A 19,486-nucleotide genomic window follows, 5' to 3' on the forward strand; every position below is an offset into this window, starting at 1 on the left:
GAAGAACCAACTCTTGGCTTCATTGATTTTTTTTTGTATTGCTTTCGTAGTCTCCATTGCATTGATTTCTGCCCTGATCTTTATAATTTCCTCCCTTGTATGAGCTTTGGGTTTGTCCTGGCCTTCTCTTTCTAGAAGCTTGAGGTTCAGCATCAGGTTGTTTAATTGGGCTTGCTCTATATTCCTAATATGAGTATTCACTGCTATGAATTTCCCTCATAAGACTGCTTTCATTGTGTCCCATAGATTCCGATGTGTTGTATTGTCACTGTCATGTATTTGAAGGAACTGTCTGATTTCTTCTTTAATTTCCTTGTGACTCATTGGTTATCCAGAAGTGTTGTTCAATTTCCATGTGTTTATGAAAGTTTTGCAGGTTTTTTGCTGTTGATCTCCAATTTCATTGCACTGTGGTCTGATAATAAACAGGATAACTTCAATTTCTTTGCACTAACCTAAATATGTTCTATGAGTGAGTATGTGGTCTACTTTGGAGAATGACCCATGTGCAGCTGAAAAGAATGTGTATTCTGATTTTGTGGGGTGAAACACTCTGTAAACATCTGCTAAGTTCTTATGTTCAAGAGTTTAATTGAGTTCTGGTATTTCATTTGGTGTTTTTTGTCTAGTTGATCTATCCATTTGTGACAATGGGGTATCGAGGTCCCCTACTACAATTGTATTAGTGCTTATATGATTTTTGATGTCCATTAGTATTTGTTTTATATAGTTGGGTGCACTAGTGTTTGGTGCATAGATATTTATGATTGTCATTTCTTCCTCTTGGATTATTCCCTTTACAGGGATATAGTGTCCTTCTTCATCTCTCTTAATCAGTGTGGCTTTGAAATCCACTTGATCTGTAAAGAGGATAGCTATCCTCAGCTACTCCTGCTTTTTTTGGGTTCCCATCACATGGAGTATTGTTTTCCACCCTTTAACTTTCAGTCTATGAATTTCTTTTTGAATTAAGTGTGTTTCTTGTATGCAGCATATTGTTGGATCTTGTTTCTTGACCCATTCTGCCAATCTATTTCTTTTGATTGGTGAGTTCAGACCAATAACATTGATGGTTATAACAGATATGTATTGTTATTATTGTCATGACTTTTTCTTTTTGTTGGATGCTTCCCCTTTGCTTTTAATTTCTTATTGCACCTGATGGATTCATTTGGCTGTGCTTCCTGGGTTTGTGATCCTCATTGTCTTTTCCTAGGACATTGTCTAAAATTTTTTGGAGTGCTGGTTTGGTATTCATGAAGTTCCTAAGGTGCTCTTTGTCATGAAAGTATCTTATTTCACCATCAATTTTGAAATATAGTTTTGCAGGGTACATCAATCTGGGTTGGAGGCTGTTTTCTTTTAGGGTTTGAAACACATCACTCCAAGCTCTTCTTGCCTTGAGGGTTTGCATTGAGAAGTCTGCTGTGATTCTGGTGGGCTTTCCTTTGTATGTGTTTTGTTTCTTTTCTCTAAGAACTTGTAGAATTTTGTTCTTCTGTTGTGTTTCTGGAATCTTAACAATTATATGCCTATGTGTAGAGTTTTTTGATCAAGGCTAGTTGGAGTCCTATATGCCTTGCTTATCTGTATGTCAACTTTTTCCCTGCTTGGGAAATTTTCTGCCATCACTTCTGTGAACAGATTTTTTTATGTCATCTGCACTCTCTCCTGTTTCTTCATTAACTTCAATCAGTCTTAATTGTTTTTTTTGTATTTTTATTGGTACATTTTAGGTATACAATTCTTTTACATTTATCATTGGGTGTTTGTACCTGTACATGATATATCTTGGTTCTTTTTTTTTTCCCCATATTACCTGTGCACCCTTCACCTTCCCTATATACATAGATTTCATTTCAATTTTTTTTCTTTTCTCATAATTTTTCCTTTCCCTCTTTTCCTTTCCCCTTCCCCTCCTTCACTCCTTCATCTTTGGACTTTTTTCCTATTTCAAATGATCAGTTATTCATTTTAATCATTTTAACCCTTGTTCACACTATCAGTTTCTCACACTAGAGAAACTATTTGGTATTTACACATGTGTGTCTTATTTATTTCACTTAAGAGTATGGCCTCGATATGCATCCATTTAGCTATAAATGACTCTAGTTTTTCATTTTTTATAGCTGAGTAGTACTCCGTTTTATTAAAAAAAAAACCCCACATTTTCTTTATCCAGTTTCCAGTTGATGGGCACTTGGGCTTTTTCCAAGCTTTAGCTATTACAAACTGTGCTGTTATGAACATAGGTGCACATATATCACTGTGGTATGATTCTTTTTAATTCTTTTGAGAAGATACTGAGCAGGGGAATAGCTGAGTCAAATGGGACATCTCATCCTAGTTCTTTGAGGTATCTTCATACTGACTTCCACAGTGTTTGCACCAGTCTGCACTCCCACCAGCAATGGAGAAGGGTTACTTTCTCCCCACAATCCCGCCAGCATTTGTTATTTGTTGATTTCTTGATAGCAGCCATTCTTTGTGGTGTGAGGTGGAATCTCAGTGTTGTTTTTGTCTGCATCTCTCAAATGACGAGTGATGTTGAACATTTTTTCATATATTGGCTTGATGCTTTTACTTCTTTGTCTGAGAAATGTCTGTTCATTTCAGATGCCCATTTTTGAATTGGGTCTTTGAATTTGGGGGTCTGATTTTTTTCAATTTCTTATATATCCTAGATAGTAGTTCTTTGTCTGGAACCACTTTTTGAATTGGGTCTTTGAATTTGGGAGGGTCTGATTTTTTTCAATTCTTTATATGTTCTAGATAGTAATCCTTTGCCTGAGGTACAGCTGCTAAAAATTTTTCTCATATTGTAGGTTGTCTCTTAGCTCTGTTGGTGGTTTCTTTTGCATTGCAGAAGATTTTTAATAAGATGAGATCCCAGTTGTTGATTCTTTCTGCCAGTTCCCATGCTGCTGAGGTTTTGTTCATTAAGTCTTTTCCTATGCCAATGTCTTCAAGAGTTCTACCTAACTTATCTTCCAGCAAGTTTAGTGTTTCTGTCTTAATATTTATATTTTTATTCCACTTCAATCTTAGTTTAGTGAATGGTGATAGGTATGGGTCTAGTTTTAATCTTTGGCAGGTTGAAATCCAGTTTTTCCAACACCATTTATTAAATAGGCTATCTTTCCTCCAATGATGGTGGTTGGCTCCTTTGTCAAAGATGAGGTGGCTGAGCATTTCTTAAGTTGTTTCTGCATTTTCTAATCTATTCCACTGATCCTCAGGTCTGCTCCTTTGCCAGCACCATGCTGACTTTATTAAAGTAGCTTTGTAGTATAGTTTCAAGTTGGGGATTGTGAATCCCCCAGCCATGTCTCTGTTGCTTAGAATTGTTGTAGCTATTCTAGGTCTCTTATGTTTCCAAATGAATTTTTGGATTGTTTTCTGTAGCTCTGTGAAGTGTATTGTTGGAATTTCAATTGGCATTGAATTGAATGCATATAGTAGTTTTGGAAGTATGCCCATTTTCACTATATTGGTTCCTTCTACTCAGGAGCAAGGGATGTCTTTCCATTTTCTTGTATCCTCTTTGATCTCTTTTTTCAGAGTGCTGTAGTTTTCAGTGTAGAGGTCTTTTGCTTCCTTTCCTAGATTGATTCCTGGATATTTCATTTTTTTGGGTGCTATTGTAAAAGGAATTGTTTCCCTAATTTCTCTCTCAGTGAGTCTGTTATTTGTGTACAAGAAGGCTATTGTTTTTTGAGTGTTGACCCTGTATACAGCTACTCTACTGAATCTGTCAATTAAGTCTAGAAGTCTTCTGGCAGAGCTTTTTGGGTCTTCAATGTAAAGTATATCATCAGCAAATAATGACAGTTTAAATTCCTCTTTTCCTATCTTTATTCCTTTTATTTCTTTCTCTTTTCTAATTGCTGTGGCTAATGCTTCCAGAACTATATTGAACAGGCATGGTGATAGTGGGCATCCTTGTCTTGTTCCTGATTTTAGCGTGAAAGTTTTCAGTTTTTGACCATTTAGTATAATGTTGGCTGTTGGTTTTTCATAGCCTTAATCAAGTTGAGACCTTCTATTCCAATTTTCTGTAGGGTTTTTTAAAATCATGAGTCAGTGTTGGATTTTGTTGAATGCCTTTTCTGCATCTATTGATATAATCATATGGTTCTTGTCCTTGTGTCTGTTAATATAGTGCATTACATTTATTGAGTTATGCATGTTGAACCATCCTTGCATCCATGGGATAATTCCAACTTGGTCAGGGTATACGATCTTCCTGATGACCCTCTGTATTTTGTTTGTCAGTATCTCATTGAGGATTTTTGCATCTATGTTCATTAGGGAGATTGGCCTGTAGTTTTTTTGGGGGGTTGGGTCTTTCTCTGGTTTTGGAATCAAAGTAACACTTGCTTCCAGGAATGAATTTGGAAGCCTTGCTTCCCTTTTAATTTCCTTGATGAGTTTGAAGAGTAATTGCAATAGTTCTTCTGTAAATGTCTTATAGAATTCAGCAGTGAAGCCATCAGGACCTGGGCTTTTCTTCATTGGTAAATTTTTTATTACATTTTCAGTTTCACTCATTGTAATTGGGGTGTTTAGAATTTCTATATCTTCTTCATTTAACTTTGGCAATTCATATGTATCTGGGAATCTGTCAATTTCTTCTATGTTTTCCATTTTATTAGAGTACAGGTTCTCAAAGCAAGAACAGATGATGCTTTGGATTTCGCCTGTATCTCTTGTGAGTTCAACTTTTTCATTCTCAATTGCATGAATTTGAGCCTTTTCTTTCCTTTTATGATAAGGTTGGCTAAGGGTTTATCTATTTTATTTATTGTTTTGGAAAACCAACTCTTTGATTCATTAGTTTTTTGTATCTTTCTCTAAGTCTCCATTGCATTGATTTCTTCTCTGATTTTCATAATTTCCTCTCTTGTGCAAGCTTTGGGATTGTTATGGTCTTTTTAAATTTTTTTTTATTTTTGGTACCAGGGCTCAAACTCAGGTCCTTGTGCTTGCGAGGTAGGCACTGGAACCACTGGGTTAAATCCCTGGCCCTGGTCTTCTTTTTCTAGGAGCTTGAGGTTCTGCATTAGGTTATTTATTTGAGTTCTCCCTATTTTCCTAATATGGGCATTCACTGCTATGAATTTCCTATGTAGAATTACTTTTATTGTGTCCCATAAATTCCTGTATGTTGTACTGGTATTTCATTTACTTGTAGAAACTGTTCAATTTCTTCAATTTCCTCTGTCACCCATTGGTTGTTCAGGAGGGTGTTATTTAATTTCCATGTGTTTGTGGGAGTTTTGCAGTTTCTTATGTCGTAGATCTCCAATTTTATTGCACTATGGTCTGAAAATATACAGGGGATAACTTCAGTTCTTTTACTTTTACTTAGACATGTCCTATGAGCTAGCATGTGATCTATTTTATAGAATGACCCATGTGCAGCCAAAAAGAATGTGTATTCTGATTTTGTGGGATGGAAAACTCTTTAAACATCTGTTAAGCCTATTTGTTCAATACCTTCATTCAATTCTAGAATTTCGTTGTCAAATTTTTTTTTGGTACCAGGGATTGAACTTGGGTCCTTGCACTTGTGAGGCAGGCAGCAGAACTACTGAACTAAATCCTCAGACCTCATTGTTAATTTTTTGTCTAGATGATCTAATTGTGATAAAGGGGTATTGAGATCCCCCACTACAATTTCATTAGAGCTTATTTGGTTTTTCATGTCCATTAATATTTGTTTTGTACAGTTGGGGGCATTTGTATTTGATGCATATATATCTATGATTGTCATCTATTCCTCTTGAATTTACCCTTCACAAGGATCCAATGACCATCTTTGTCTCTCTTAAATAATTTGAGTTTGAAATCTAGTTTGTCTGCAAATAGAATTGCTACCCTTGCTTTTTTCTGGGTTCCTGTGGCATGCAGAACTATGTTCCATCCTTTTACTTTCAGTCTATGTATTTCTTTTTGAGTTAGGTGTGTTTCTTCTATACAGCATATTGTTGGATTTTGCTTCTTAATCCATTTTGACAGTCTGTTTCTTTTGATTCATGAATTGAGACCATTAACATTGATAGTTATAATTGATAGATATTGACTCATCCTTATCATGATCTTTTACTATTGGTGATTCTTTTCTTTCTTTTTTTTTTTTTTTTTTGATTGCTTTAGTTTCTTACCTTGCCTGGTGGCTTCCCTCTGTTGGGCCTCATGAAGTTGTGATCGTAATTGTATTTTTCTAGGATATTGCTTAAGATTGTTTGGAGTGCTTCTTTGGTATTCATGAAATTTCTCAGGTGTTCTTTATTGTGAAAATATCTAACTTCCCTATTGATTTTGAAAGATAAGTTTATGGGCTACAACAGTCTAGGTTGGAAGTTATTTCTTTTAGGGCTTGAAATACTTCACTCCAGGCTCTCCTTGATTTGATGGTTTGTGTTGAAAAATCTGCTGTGATTCTGGTAGGCTTTCCTTTATAGGTGATTTGTTTCTTTTCTCTAACTGCCTGCAGGATTTTGTTTTTCTGTTGGGTTTCCAGGATCTTAATTGTTATGTGTCTAGACATAGATTTTTTTTTTTTTTTTGGTCATGGCTAATTGGAGTTCTATATGTCTCACTTGTCTGGATGTCCAGTTCTCCACCTCTATCTGGGAAGTTTTCTACTATTACTTCTGTGAACAGTTTTTTTTTTTTAATGACAATTGCGTTTTCTCCTGTTTTTTTCTTTTTTTTTTGGAACCAGGGATTGAACTCTGGTCCTTGCACTTGTGTAGCAGGCATCAAAACCACTGAGCTAAATCCCCAGCCTCCTGTTTTTTCTCAGACTCTTATCAGTCTTATGTTATTCTTCCTTGCATCATCTAGCAGCTGCTGGATTTATTTCTAATAGTCCCTTACTATTTTTAAGAAATCTCTGTTTTCATGGACCTTCACCACAATCTTGTCTTCTATATCTGGTATTCTATCTTCACATTCCCTCAATATGCTATGCATGCTTACAATGGAGTTTTTAATCTCCTGAATATCTGTTTGAATCTGTTTCATGGATTCCATTTCTTTATTATGTTGGGCAATCGTGGTTTCTATTTCTTTTTTTTTTTATTAAATTCTTTGATTGGTACATTGTAGGTATACAACACAATTACATTTCTCATTGGGAATTGTACCTTTACATAATGCATCTTGGTTCTTATTTTTTCCCCATTCCTAGCCCTTCCTTCGTGCCCTCCACCCTTCCCTATTTACAAAGATTTTATTTCCATTTTTTTCCATTTCTCATCATTTTTTCCTTTCCCTTCTTTCCTTTCCCCTGCCCCTCCCACTACCCCTACCCCTTTGGACCTTTTCTTCCTATTTTACATTATCCATTATTCATTCTAATCATTGGTACATTTTAGGTATACAATATAATGACATTCATCATGGGAAATTTGCACCTTTACATAGTCTCTCTTGGTTCTTATTTTTCACCCTTGTCCAGCCCTCCCTTCAACCCCTCCAGTCCTCCCTATTTACAAAGATCTTGTTCCTATTTTTCCATTTTCTCATATTAATCCCATTCCCCTCTTTCCTTTCCCCTACCCCTCCCACTTCCTCCTCCCCTTTGCCCCTTTTCTTCCTATTTCACATTACCTATTATACATTTAGTCCTTATTTACACTTTCAGTTTCTCACACCAGAGAAACTATTCAGTATTTACACATGTGTGTCCTATTTATTTTACTTAAGAGTATCGCCTCAATGTGCATCCACTTAGCTATAAATGTCTCTAATTTCTCATTTTTTATGGCTGAGTAGTACTCCATTTTATAAAAAAAACACATTTTCTTCATCCAGTCTCCAGTTGATGGGCATTTGGGCTGTTTCCAAGTTTTAGCTATCACAATCTGCACTGCTATGAACATGGGTGCACATATATCACTGTGGTATGATTCTTTTAATTCTTTGGGGAAGATCCCCAGCAGTGGAATAGTGGGGTCAAATGGGACTTCCAGTCCTAGTTCTTTGAGGTATCTCCATACTGATTTCCACAGTGGTTGCACCAGTCTACACTCCCACCAGCAGTGGAGCAGGGTTCCTCTTTCCCCACAGCCCCGCCAGCATTTGTTATTGGTGGATTTCATGAATGCAGCCATTCTTTCTGGAGTGAGGTGGAATCTCAGCTTTGTTTTCATTTGCATCTCTCGAATGGCCAGTGATGTTGAACATCTTTTCATGTATTTATTAGCTATTTCTACTTCTTTGTCTGAGAAGTGTCTGTTCATTTCAGATGCCCATTTTTGCATTGGGTCTTTAAATTTGGGAGGTCTGATCTTTTTAAGTTCTTTATAGATTTGAGATAGTAGACCTTTGTCTGAGGAAGAGCAGGTGAAGATTTTCTCCCACATTGTGGGTTGTCTCCACACTGCTGGTGGTTTCTCTTGCTGTGCAGAAGCCTTTTAATAAGAAGAGATTCCACTTGTTGATTGTTTGTGCTAGTTCACAGGCAACTGAGATTTTGTTCATAAAATCTTTTCCTACACTGATGTCTTCAAGGGTTCTACCTAACCTCTGTTCCAACTGATTCAGAGTTTCTATTTTAATATTTAGATCTTTAATCCATTTTGATTTTAGTTTAGTGCATGGTGAGCGATATAGGTCTAGTTTTAATCTTTGGCAAGTTGAAGCCCAATTTTTCCAGTACCATTTATTAAAGAGGCTATCTTTCCTCCAGTGAGGGTGTTTGGCTCCTTTATCAAAGATGAGATGGCTGAGTGTGTCTGGTATTGTTTCTGCATCTTCTAATCTGTTCCACTGGTCCTCAGGTCTGTTTCTTTGCCAGTACCATGCTGTTTTTATCACAGTAGCTTTGTAGTATAGTTGCAGGTTGGGGATTGTGATACCCCAGCCATGTCTCTGTTACCTAGAATTGCTTTTGCTATTCTGGGTCTCTTCTTGTTCCAAATGAATTTTTGGATTGTTTTCTCAAGGTCTATGAAGTATGCTCCTGGGATCTCAACTGGAATTGCATTAAATCTATATAGCAGTTTTGGAAGTATGGCCATTTTCACTATATTAATCCTTCCTACCCAGGAGCAGGGGATGTCTGTCCATTTTCTGATATCATCTTCAGTCTCTCTTTTCAGAGTGCTATAGTTTTCAGAGAAGAGGTTTTTGATTTCTTTCATTAGGATGACTCCTAGGTATTTCAGTTTTTTGGATGCTATTGTGAAAGGAATTATTTGCCCTATTTCTCTCTCAGTGAGTCTGTCATTGGTGTAGAGGAAAGCTATTGATTTTTGGGTGTTGACGTTGTAACCAGCTACTTGACTGAATTTGGTTATTAAGTCTAGAAGACTTTTGGTGGAGTTCATGGGGTCTTCTATATAGAGTATCATGTCATCTGCAAATAATGACAATTTGACTTCTTCATTACCTATCTTTATTCCTTTTATTTCTTTCTCTGGTCTAATTGCCGTGGCTAATGTTTCCGGAACTATATTGAACAAGAGTGGTGGTAGTGGACATCCTTGTCTTGTTCCTGATTTTAGTGTGAAGGATTTCAGTTTTTGACCATTTAGTATGATATTGGCTATTGGTTTTTCATAGATGGCTTCTATCAGTTTGAGGTAGAGACCATCTATTCCAATTTTTTGTAGGATTTTTATCATAAATGCATGTTGGATTTTGTCAAATGCTTTTTCTACATGTATGGAAATAATCATATGGTTATTTTGTCCTTGGCTCTATTGATATAGTGTATTACATTGATTGATTTTTGTATATTGAACAATCCCTGCATCCCTGGGATGAATCCCAGTTGACCAGGGTTTATGATCTTCTTGATGATTTTCTGCATTCTGTTTGCCAGTATCATATTAAGGATTTTTGCATCTATGTTCATTAGTGAGATTGGCCTATAGTTCTCTTTTTCAGTAGGGTCTTTCTCTGCTTTGAGGATCAAGGTGATGCTTGCTTCCAGGAATGAATTTGGGAGTATTGCTTCCCTTTCAATTTCATTGAAGAGTTTAAACAGTAGTGGCAGCAGTTCCTCTCTAAATGTCTTGTAGAATTCAGCAGTGAAGCCATCAGGGCCCGGGCTTTTCTTAGTTGAGAAGTTTTAAATTACATTTTCAATTTCATTGGTTGATACTGGGTTGTTCAGAATTTTCAGGTCTTCTTCGTTTAACTTTGGTAATTCATATGTATCTAGGAATCTGTCCATTTCTTCTGTGTTGTCCATCTTATTGGCATATGGGTTCTGGAAGTAGGTATTGATGATCCTCTGGATTTCTGCTGGGTCTATTGTAATTTCACCCTTTTCATTCAAATTGCATGGTTTTGGGCCTTTTCTTTCCTTTTTCTGGTAAGGTTGGCTAAAGGTTTGTCAATTTTGTTGATTCTTTTGAAGAACCAACTCTTGGCTTTATTGATTTTTGTATCATTCTCTTAGTCTGCATTGCATTGATTTCTACTCTGATCTTTATAATTTCCTCCCTTGTATGAGCTTTGGGGTTATCCTGCTCTTCTTTTTCTAGAAGCTTGAGGTTCAGCATCAGGTTGTTTAATTGGGCTCGTTCTGTTTTCCTAATATGCGTATTCACTGCTATGAATTTCCCTCGCAAGACTGCTTTCATTGTGTCCCATAGATTCCAATATGTTTTATTATCATTGTCATTTAATTGAAGGAACTGTCTGATTTCTTCTTTAATTTCCTCTGTGACCCATTGGTTATTCAGAAGTGTGTTGTTCAATTTCCACATGTTTATGAAAGTTTTTGAGTTTCTTTTGCTATGGATCTCCAATTTCATCACACTGTTTTCTGATAATATACAGGGGATAACTTCAACTCCTTTGCACTTACTTAAACATGTTCTATGTGTGAGTATGTGGTCTATTTTGGAGAATGACCCATGTGCAGCTGAGAAGAATGTGTATTCTGATTTTGTGGGGTGGAAGACTCTGTAAACATCTGTTAAGTTCACTTGTTCAAGAGTTGGATTGAGTTCTAGTATTTCATTACTTATTGTTAGCCTAGTTGATCTATTTGTGACAGTGGGGTGTTGAGGTCCCCCAGTACAATTGTATTAGTGCATATATGGCTTTTCATGTCTGTTAGTATTTGTTTAATACAGTTGGGTGCACTAGTGTTTGGTGCATAGATATTTATGATTGTCATCTCTTCTGCTTGGATTCTTCCCTTTACAAGGATGTAGTGCCCTTCTTCGTCTCTCTTAATTAGTGTTGGTTTGAAATCTACTTGATCTGCCAAGAGGATAGCTACTCCTGCTTTTCTTGGGGTTCCTGTCACATGCAGTATTATTTTCCACCCTTTAACTTTCAGTCTATGAGTTTCCTTTTGAATGAAGTGTGTTTCTTGTATGCAACATATTGTTGGATTTTGCTTCTTGACCCATTCTGCCAGTCTATTTCTTTTGATTGGTGAATTGAGACCATTAACATTGATGGTTATAACTGAAATGTATTGACTTGTCATCGCCATGACTTTTTCTTTTTGTTGTGTTCTCCCCCTTTCCATTTAATTTCTTGTCATGCCAGATGGGTTGATTCTGCTTTGCTTCCTGGGGTTGTGATCCTCAATGTCTGTTCCTAGGCTATTGTGTAAAATTCTTTGGAGTGCTGGTTTGGTATTCACGAAGTTCCTAAGGTGCTCTTTGTCATGAAAGTATCTTATTTCTCCATCCATTTTGAAAGATAGTTTTGCAGGGTACATCAATCTGGGTTGGAGGCTGTTTTCTTTTAGGACTTCGAATATGTCACTCCAAGGTCTACTTGCCTTGATGTTTTGTGTTGAGAAGTCTCCTGTGATTCTGATGGGCTTTCCTTTGTATGTGATTTGTTTCTTTTCTCTGACTGCTTGGAGAACTTTGTTCTTCTGTTGTGTTTCTGGAATCTTAACAATTATATGACTATGTGTAGATTTTTTTTTGATCAAGGCTATTTGGAGTCCTATATGCCTCACTTATCTGTATGTCAAGCTCTTTCCCCCGCTTGGGAAGTTTTCTGCCATTATTTCTGTGAAGAGATTTTTTATGTCATCTGCACTCTCTCCTGTTTCTTCATTGAGCCCAATCAGCCTTATATTATTCTTTTTTGCATCATCTAGCAGCTGCTGGATTTATTTCTCATATTCCCTATAATTTTGAAGCAATTTTTCTTTTCCTGGTCACTAATTGCAATCTTATCTTCTATGTCTGAAATTCTGTCCTCACATTGGCTCATTCTGCTGTGTAGACTTTCAGCGGAGTTTTTCATGTCCTGAAAATCTATTTGCATCTGTTTTATGGATTCCATTTGTTTCTTATGTTGGGATTCCATCATGTTCCTCAGCTCCTCTCTAGATTTATTAATCATGTCTTGCACTAGGGGCACAATTTCTCCTATTATCTGAGAAATTATTTCTGATTTCCTTTTTTCCAGGTCCCCTTTTGTTGCCAGTTCAGTGAGTTCAGGTGGTTATCAGAGTGTTCCACCTCATTTCCCTTTGGAGTTGCTGTAGGTGATCTGGAAGTCTGTTTTTAAGACTTATTTAGGTGTTTTCTCATTTTGACTGGGGGGGTTGGGGGTGCTGTTCATGCCTGCTCACCTCCTCTGAGCTGGGAGAGGTGGGCCAGGTACTGGGAGCGGTGGTAGGGATGGTGGCCCAAAACCCCCTTCCTTTGGGCTGGGAGCAGCAGGAAGGTTGGTGGCCCAGAAGCCCCTTCCTCTGGACCAGGAGCAGTGGTACGGTGGCTCAGAAGCCCCTACCTCTGTGCAGGAATTCTTTAAATGCTGAGAACTTGATTAGCTCCAGTACAGTGGTCTGGTTGTCCAGTGTCCTCTGAATCTTTGTAGAGTGGAACCAGGTGGCTGTACAGAGAAGAGGCCAAAGGAGTGGGGTGGGGGGCTGATTCGGTCTTTTCAGCATGACTGGTGACCTCAGGACCACGTCCGCAGACCTACCTGTCTACAGTGGGCTGATTCAGTGTTTTAAGTACAACTGGCAAACAAGAGAAAGGATGAATCCTCTTATAGCCCCATCCTTTTTTTTTTTTGGTACCAGGGATTGAACTCGTGTCTTTGCGCTTGTGAAACAAAACCACTGAGCTAAATCCCTGGCCCTGATTTTTCTTATAGATAAATAGCACCTTGGGCTAGAGGGGGAGAGCATAATCACATACTTTCTTATCAACTAATAGAGCTGAAAGCACTGGTGCTTATATAGACAACATTAGCTATAATACTTTTAATTAGCTAACACAAAAAATTATTGTTTTCTCTTTGCTGTGGAAGATGAAAGTTGCAAGTTCTTTGATGTCTACTGACTTCTAGATTTTAGGCAATAGCAACTACTTGGGGATAATTTATAAACATTGGCATTGTCTGCAGAGAAATTTGGAGAATCAGAGCAAAAATCACAAAGAAGGATTTGGTCTTTTAATGGGGGATAGATAAGTTGAAACTGTTTTCTTTACTCCCATTTGTTCTGTATTCATCTTATAAAATAATAATTTCCTGGAACAAGTATTTGGCAAACTATGGGTCAAAGGTCGTGTTGTCCTATGCTAAGAGGATTTCTCTAAGTGTCTGAAGGTACAAAAACATGTTGATTTTTTTGCACATTTCTACTCTCTAAGGTCAGTATCTTCCTTCTTCTGGCTCATTTGTGTAACCAAGAGACTTTTTTTTTTTTTTTTGGTACCAGGGATCGAACTTGGGTCTTTGCATTTGCGCAGCAGGCTGTGAAACCACTGAGCTAAATCTCCGGCCCCTCAAGAGACTTTCTTCTTGTTTCAGTGCATCTTATGGAGCCATTAAGGACAGAAGTTCTGAGGGAGCAGGAAGATGGGACCGGAAAAGAAACCTCGATACTCGTGAGACTAACAAGAGCGTTCTGGGATTCCAAGGCTGAGATCTGCTCTCCTGGGACATCAGTTTGAGAATAACTGTGCCTGAAATGAGTCACCTGTGGCAGTGGGTCACAATCAGGAGATTTTGAGACCTCCCATTATCTCTGCTTACTGGGGAAAAAGAATGTAATAAATATTTTGAAACTCTCAAAAAAAGTTCTATTTTACAAGGAAATTTTTCTAAAATTTCTGGCTTCTTCCACTGTTTTATTCAATCCAAATCTCAATCCAGGTGAAACCACGAGTGAGTGACAGGCTGTCTTCTGATGGTAAAGCAACACACAGAGTCATTCCTACAGGTAAAGAAAATACTCTACAGCTAAGCAGCATCTGAATCCCAAACTGCAGCTTTCTTCTCTCTGTTCAGGATGGCCCCATAGCACCATCACTTAAACATTTAAAATATTCTGTCTAGATTATATTGTTTTCTTATACAACTGCTATAATTCTTACAGTTAAATACTGTAAGAATTCTACTGGGGATGGATGGGTGAGAAATTGGTACAGATTTTCTTTTCCTCTTCAAATTGTGATGACTTCTATGTTACTCAGCTTCCCATCACTGTATCAAATGCATCACACTTAGAAAAGGATTATTTTAGTTCCCAGTTTTGGACCAGTGCATGCCTAATTGGCCCTGTTGCTTTTAGCCTATGGCAAGCCTGTACACCATGGCATGATTGCATGGCAGAGCAAGAACATTTACCTCATAACCAAGGAGTAAAAGAGAGAGAGAAGGAGGGAATGGATGCCCTTCAAGGGCAAGACCCCAATTATTTGAAAACCCCTCACTAGGCCCCACCTCTTAACGTTTCTACTACCTCCTAATAGTGCCAATCTAGGGACCAAGCCCCTGCACCATATGTATACAAAACATATCACCCTCCAAACTCTTATTTCTTGACTATCCAGTGAAATGAAGTTTTATCTCTCCCCTCTTAGCATAGGTGTTCTCATATAATTTCCAACATATAATTCATTGTCATGTTTACATATCATATATATGTCTGCCTCTGCTTTTCTTCTCTTTTCATTCTAAGTGTATGCAATAACTGTGTTATCATAGATTATTCGGTCATCCAAGTGGAAATCTCTAGCAGATGTTTTAGAGGTATAATAGGGACTGGAGGAGGGAGCAAGGGAAAGGAGAGCGAGACTGATAGAAAGACGGACAGAGACAGAAGGACAAACAGAGAGACAGACAAGAGAGAGATCCCAGAGTAGTTTTGTGAGGTGAAAGGAACTTTTTGTAGTAGAAATATAAAACTTCTAGTCCTCTCAGAAAAGTTCTATAAGAGGTTTCTACATAAAATAGGAAGTAAAATAATTTGGAAAAGCCTCTTCATTGCTGATAATAACAGTTTGTGATAAGGAACCACAAAATCCAAATTCACTCTAAGATATGTAAAGTGGACATGGACTATTAGTCTCTTGTGTCTACATCTGTTTGGGGTGTGTGCCACTTTCTACATTCGGATGTTATCTTTTTCTCGAGTTTTCTGGAGGCATTTCTTCTATTTCACCTTACATTTTATTTTACATTGCCTTCCTTTTCCATGTTTTTGTTATTGATTTTGTTTGAAAAATTTTAAATAATTTTTCCCATTCTCTTTATTTGGAGAATTATGTTTGTCCTTCTATTACTTTGTCTCCTAGGGATAATTCTTATTGAGTAATTTCTTTTATACTCTTTGATTTACATGATCAACAAATTTCTTACCAATATTTTTCATTCTTTGTATTTCTCCACTTTAAAAGGAGAAAATGAAAGTCTAAGGCACTCTTGCCCCACTCAGCAAAATATAATTCTTTCTAGAGTAATGTAATTCTCTTGAATTCAAGGATACCAGAGGCTTTAAAATCAGACATCAGACTAACTGCTTTTTAGGTGTTTACAGCAGGAAGTGGTTTACTAAAGAAAATTAATACACCTGCAGCATCTTTGTGAGCAAGTTCCAAAATCCCCAAGAAGCCACTGTGAGAGATCAGAAAGAGCCCTAACTAGAAACTAAATTTACTAGCAACACAGTCATAGCAATTCTATCTCCAGAAAGTAAATTTCTGTCGTTTAAGTCATCCATTCTATGGCATTTTGTTTCCAATTAAAGGAGATTAATGAAGATTTTAATACTGAGAAGTGAAGTGCTGTTTTATCAACGCCTAAAAATTCGGAAATGGCCTTGAAAGTAATGAGTAGAAGCTAGAACAGCTTCGAGATACATACTATAAAAAAGGGGATTGTCTTAAAGAGACTATGGGCAGAGAAAGAAGATGCTAAAGGCAATTCTGGTAAAATCTCAGATGGAAACAGGGAACATATTATTGGAGAGATATTACTTTAAAAATTTATTAAAAATGAAAACACATTTGACACAATTTTGTCCTCATGTTTTGGGGAAGGTGGAGCTTTTGAACAAGAGCCTTGACCATTTAGATGAAATTGTAAGCAAAAGAACCACCTGGCTTCTTCGTATTCCTTCTGGTCGAATGTGATAGGAGGAGAAATTAAAGAATTCATTAAGTAAAAGGAAAGAAGGCCATGAAGATTTGGAAAAGTCTCAGCCTACGCAAAACTCAAAAAACTCAGAAAGACTATTGTGTTGAGAATAATCTCCAGTACCAAAAAAAAAAAAAAAAAAAAAAAAAACCAAAACAACAAAAAAAACGACTATAGGGGGAAAGCCCCTTCAAGGAGAGGTTATCCATGACTTTAAATGGTCACCTCTGCAAAAGCCAGTGTGAGAGACTGAATTTCACCAGCAGAGGCACTATCATCTTGAACCAAAGGGAAAAGAGATGGGACATTTTTAAAAAAGATTATTTGACTTTTTGGTTCTTTACATTGGAAAAATAAAGATATTTGACTATGAACATGCCTTATTCTTCAAGAAAAGATAAGGCTGACCCCAAAATGATTCAGAGTTCATGAAGGTCTAAAAGAAAGATGTTTCACTTAGTTTCAGGGGATGAGAGAAGTTTCACAGCTTCAATGTTCCAGACTTCACCCCAGCACCTGTGGGGCAGGGAGACCAGGGAAAGCTGAAGGGATGAAGCTACTACCTAGGGCTCTGAGAGCAAAGTTGCCATCCCAGTAACTACACGAGGATTATCAAGCCTTAAGACCTGGTGGAATGTGCCTTGCAAGGTTTTGAACTTGGTTGGGATCCATCACTCTTTCCTTCTTGTTTCTTCCTTTGGGAATAGTGATGTATATTCCATGCCTGTCTTATCCTTGTATTACAGAAGCATAAAACTTGTCTGCTTTCACAGGTTTACAGCTGGAGAATTATTTTTCCTAAGGATGAATTAATTGTACCTTGACTCACCTCTAACATAAGGTGAGACTCTGGACTTTAAAACTGGTGATGAGATGAGAAATTTTAGGGTCATTGTCATTGGGTGAATGAATTTTACATGAGAGAACAACAGGAGTGCTGGGGAGCTAGATGCAGTAATGGTACAGGCTGAACTGTGTCCCTTCCAAATTTATGAGCTGAAGCAATCACCCATCATGTAGCTGTATTTGGAGATAGGTTCTTCACAGAGGGGATTAAAGTTAAATGAAGTTATGAGAACCAGACCTTAACAGATGCATTGGTGCTTTTATAAGAAGATATGCTAGGGATCTCTCTCCACGTGTGCTCAGAGGAAAGGTGACATAAGAAGACAGAGAGAAAGTGGTTTGTCTACAACCCAGGTAGACACCTCCATAGAAATCTGACTTTTTCAGCACTCTGCTCATGTACTAAGTATCTTAAAAGAAGAGAAACTTATTCATGTTATAGTTTAGGATGACAGAAATGTGAGGCAGTGTCTCAGTGGGTCCGTTCCCTCTTTCTGCTGTTTGCTGACTGTGCCAGGCACCCTGGACCTCTTCACCCCATCCTGGGCTTCGGTCCCACCTCCCACCCCTGGCATTTCTCCCTGTGTCTTTGTACTCCCATTTTCTTCTCACAAGGAAAAATCACCTTAATCCTATCAAAACATTGTAACTTGATTACATCTGCAAAAAAATATGTTTCCAAATGAGGTCACAGTAACAGGTACCAGAGGATAGGTCTTATGCCATTTTTGAGGGGGAAGAGACACAGTAATATAATTTTTTTAATTTTGAAAATGTGCCATGGTGATGTAAAGTGATGAAATCAGAAAGAGTTGAAAATGGTGAAGAAGTGAAAATCTTTATTATTTTTGCAACTTATTTGCAAATCCTAAATTATCCCAATATAAAAAATTTATTAAAGAAAGAAATGAAAATGTACTTTTGTGAAAGCATGCCTGGAAGAATCTTAAGGAAATAAGCTTAAAAGAGGCAAATTAGCAAGCTTTCCTACATCTGTAATGCAAACATACTCTAGTCGTGTAATTATTGTAAGTCTCCAAAATATGTATAATAAAGGCTTTTAGTTATATAATTTCTCATTAGGCATCTTTGCATGAAGCCTTTTTCTTTTAGTGTGATCACAATAAGTCAAATTATGGTAGTAGGTGAGACGTTCCCTTTTCCTTCCCATCTATGTGGTTTCATGATAAATGATGCCCCAGAAATTCAGCGTAAACTCTCACAATGAAGAGGAAGCAAGAAATTGTAAGTTCAAATATATACAAATATTTTCCTTTTAGCTTTATAACTTTTATTCTTAACTGAGAGACCGAGAGAGAGAAGAGCATAAGTGAAAATAGGGTTGCAGATGTCAGGGATATGTACAAGCTATTTAGGTCTGCCTATCTGTCAGGGGACACTAGGTCCCTCTCAACAAGAGATAAGCCTGAGAAGCATGTGGCTAGCAGGAGGATAAGGCACTTGTTTCCAGTCTGAGAGACCAAGGATGGTTACAGAAGAGCATGTAGAGCTACAAAGATCTAAAAACCCCCCTGGCCAGGCAGGAATGTTCCTATTTATGAACCAAGCTGGAGAAGTGAAAAAGTCGATAACACCACCACCAGGTGATACAGTCATATAGTAACTTAGGGCAAGACAACATCTGTATCTTTGACTCACTCAACACCCAATAAATGCATTTGCCTGGAGTGACAATGTAGGTATTGTAAATGCATGGAAGTCTGGAGTGAATGGGCTAAAGTGGCAATTTTATGTCCTAAGCCACTCAGCGAGAGCTCACTGCAGCTGCGGCATGTTAGAATGATCACCCAGTGTTTGAAGATATTCTGATTTTCAAGAGAATCAGAAATTTAGATATCAGTAATAGTTCAGTTAACAGTTCAAAGAAAAAAACACATTTAGAATGACAAAAGCAAACTACTTAAGAAGCAATTGACAAAAGTATTAGAAATGGTATGAAACAACTTGAAACAGAGAGAGCATTGTACACATTTCTTGAGAGTGTCGATAAGCCCAGCTGTCATGGAATAATTTATGAATGTTGTTCAGAAAAATAGAAACAAAATTACCATAGATATCAATATGTCCAAGGAGAAATCTACACACCCATTTTCATAGCAGCACTGTGCACAATACCTATGATATGAAATCAAGCAAGATGTTTCCATCAAATAAATGTTTATGAAAATGCAGTGTAACACTCCTCATTCTTTAAAAAAAAAGAAATCTTATCATTTGGGACAATGTTTAAATGAAAGACACATAG

This window comes from Heterocephalus glaber, unplaced genomic scaffold (genome assembly GCF_053883595.1).
Source record: "Heterocephalus glaber isolate CG9 unplaced genomic scaffold, H.glaber_assembly_v1.0 deba00000122, whole genome shotgun sequence".
Lineage (NCBI taxonomy): Eukaryota > Metazoa > Chordata > Mammalia > Rodentia > Bathyergidae > Heterocephalus > Heterocephalus glaber.